The sequence below is a fragment of the Bidens hawaiensis genome, unplaced genomic scaffold (genome assembly GCF_021521415.1).
Source record: "Bidens hawaiensis isolate Kalapana, Puna unplaced genomic scaffold, B.hawaiensis_p1.1 tig00020824_1, whole genome shotgun sequence".
Classification (NCBI taxonomy): Eukaryota; Viridiplantae; Streptophyta; class Magnoliopsida; order Asterales; family Asteraceae; genus Bidens; species Bidens hawaiensis.
Genome location: NW_027493208.1, coordinates 26,092 through 29,174, shown reverse-complemented (window position 1 = coordinate 29,174; position 3,083 = coordinate 26,092).

The window sequence follows — 3,083 nt, the reverse complement described above, 5'->3', positions numbered from 1 at the left end:
TAAAATTACAAAGCTTACTAGAATTCATTTAAACAATCAAATCACAAGTGTGCTAGATAGTCTAAAACATCAAAGTTTGCTCTGTCATTCATTCAGAAAGCTTGCTCGGTTGACTAAAGGTGATAAAGCTAAGGTTACAAAGATTTCTAGTGAATAGTTAGATAATAAATAGCTTACTAGTAAATAGTTGTGCAAACAAAAACATCAATTATGCTTAAAAATCTTAACTAAACAAAAGCTTGCTAGAATTATCATATACAACATATAAGATGCAAAGCTTGCTAGGAACAAGAGATATCTTTCATGGTTAAGTGTGCCCGAAAATTTTATACTTGTCAAAGCTTGCTAGAAAACATATTCACATGTTTAGACATCAAGCCTGCTCGGGAAGTTAAAATTTGAAGTATACTCTACCCGAAAAGTGTAAACACTTCAAAGCATGCCTGAAAATCATAAACATAGACCAAAGTGACTAAGCTTGCTCGAAAAGGTTATACAACATCAAACCTTGCCCGAAAATACATATTCAACTGTTTTGTGCTCGGGAAGGTTAGGAAACATCAAACCTTGCCCGAAAATATATATTCAACCTTTTTGAGGCAAAATGCAACACTTTTTGACTTAAACCAATAGTAAATAATGGTTATCCTTGAAAATCATTGTTTAAGAGCAAATGGTGCATTTAGAGATCAAATTTCAGTTATGTTTCCTTTCAAAAAAGTTTCTTTCTTTTACTAAAAAGATCTCAAGTGTGGGATCGTATTGACTAAGTAGCTTTTTCAATACTTCATTCTCGGCATTATTATGACAACATAGACAGGTTAACACCAGGTCTAGAATTAGCATGAATTTCATTTCCTTGGTGATATGATTAATGTTCAATTAAGATGCATAATATATAATGGATAACACATATTGTTTTCTTATGCTCCATATCTATTCTCAAGGCTTATTTGGCTTTCTCTAGATCACCCCGATTTGACTCTGATCCCCTAGATTTGGTTAAAAAACTTTTAATGACAGAACTTATGTATTTGATTTTTCTTTTCAAATTTACAAACATATTTGAGGTTGAACATTGGACTTACAGTTTAAAGTAACAAGCCTTTCATTCAGGATGTTAAAGGACTTATATTATTGCCTCCACCCCTCTAGATCAGTTATTAACCCTCATGTATGTGTTTTTTCTAAAAGCTTGTGAACATATATCAACTTTTGGTGATCTAAATATGTAAAGCAATTTTGTTCACATTTGTTCTTTGTCATTCTTAATAAGATATTTAGTTTTGGTGACCAAATACCAACGGGCTCGTGTATGACTGGATAATCACTTTTCTACCTATCATTTGGAAAGATGCATAGACAACAATATAACTCCACATAAATCTTAGCAGGTTCTTTATATTTATATCATCTTAGATTTTACACATCATGGGAAAGCAACCATACATGTTAATGACTGTACTAAGTGCCTTTTTAGCCTATTAAATCCATATGATTGGCTAAGTAGTCAATGTACTATCATTTCCCAAATATAGATTCAATCACCCCAAGTACTCTTAGCTTCCAGGTTAATGGCTATCCTGACAGTCTACAAGTAGTCAGCATGACCAAACATACACAAAAGTGTGTGTCCATTTGGATTAGAGTTAATGGCATAATTTTAAATGAAAGAATAAACTACAATTGCCCCAAATGCATTCAGTCTTAGGATTAATGGCAATCCCTTGCAACCTACAAGTAGATGATGGGACCAAACATATACAAGTATATGCTCCTTAGACTTTAGCAAGTGACATAATTTTCACACAAAAGTAATTCTTTTGAGACTTTTCCTTTTGAAAATCCTTTTAAGCTTCTTTAAAGCTTGAACTGAATAGTCTTATCATATCTCTAGACCATAAACAACTTGCTCATGATTTGACCAAAATAATGTGATTATGTAAAATTTATTGGAAAATTCATTTGATCATTTAATTTTGACATAAAAACTCATTTTGACTCAAACAGTTGTAACATATTCAAATCTTAATCATACATAACATCATCAAATCTAGCAGACAGTACTAACATTCAAAGTCTAGCCTATCTTAATAACATCATATGAACAAATAATACACATATTCAAGAAATTAACCAAGGATGTCAGATAAGCGTACACAATCAAGTAATTCATATCAAGAACACTTATCATGACATCACATACACACGTCAACTGATAAACATGCAAAAGTATCTAGGATACCTAATTTTGCACACATATTCAAATAAAGCACATATCAGTTAGCATGAAAAACATCATATTCAAACACATACACATAAACAACATTCAACAAAACTTTTAAAAGATAGTCATTTTGCACAGTCAAGCACATATCATTAATCAGATTTCATCAGAGTTGATCATTCCCAGGGATTTTAGAAGAAAGTTGATTCTGGTTCTATCAAGTGGTTTTGTGAATAGGTCAGCCAAATTCTCACTTGTATCAACTCTTCTTCAATTAAACCTTTTTCACTAAAATCTCTTATGAAGTGATGACTGATTTCAATGTTCTTTGTTTTGGAATGTTGCATAGGATTCTTAATAATAAAAGATGCAGCAGAATTGTCAATGTAAATAGGGGTATTTAGAAAGTTCAAACCATAATCCAGCATCTTATTTTGTATCTAGAGGACTTGTGCACAACAGGCAGATGCAACAATGTATTCAGCTTCTGCAATTGAGATTGAGACAGTTGTCTGCTTCTTGCATTGCCATGACACCAATCTATCACCCAAAAATTTACATCCTCCTGAAGTTGTCTTCCTTCTTATATAGCAACCATCATAGTCACTGTCGGTGTAGGTATTAGATCTAAAGACTGGTTCTTTGGATACCAAATTTCCAAGTCAGGTCTTCCCTTCAAATATCTAAAAATCCTCTTGACTGTATTCATGTGGGACACCTTAGGGCTTGACTAAAATCTAGCATAAACACATACTGCAAACATGATATCAGGCCTTGAAGCAGTTAGATACTGGCTCCCCCTTCAAATATCAAAAGATCGAATTTTTGCTCCGTATTAATGCTCATCCACTGGCTC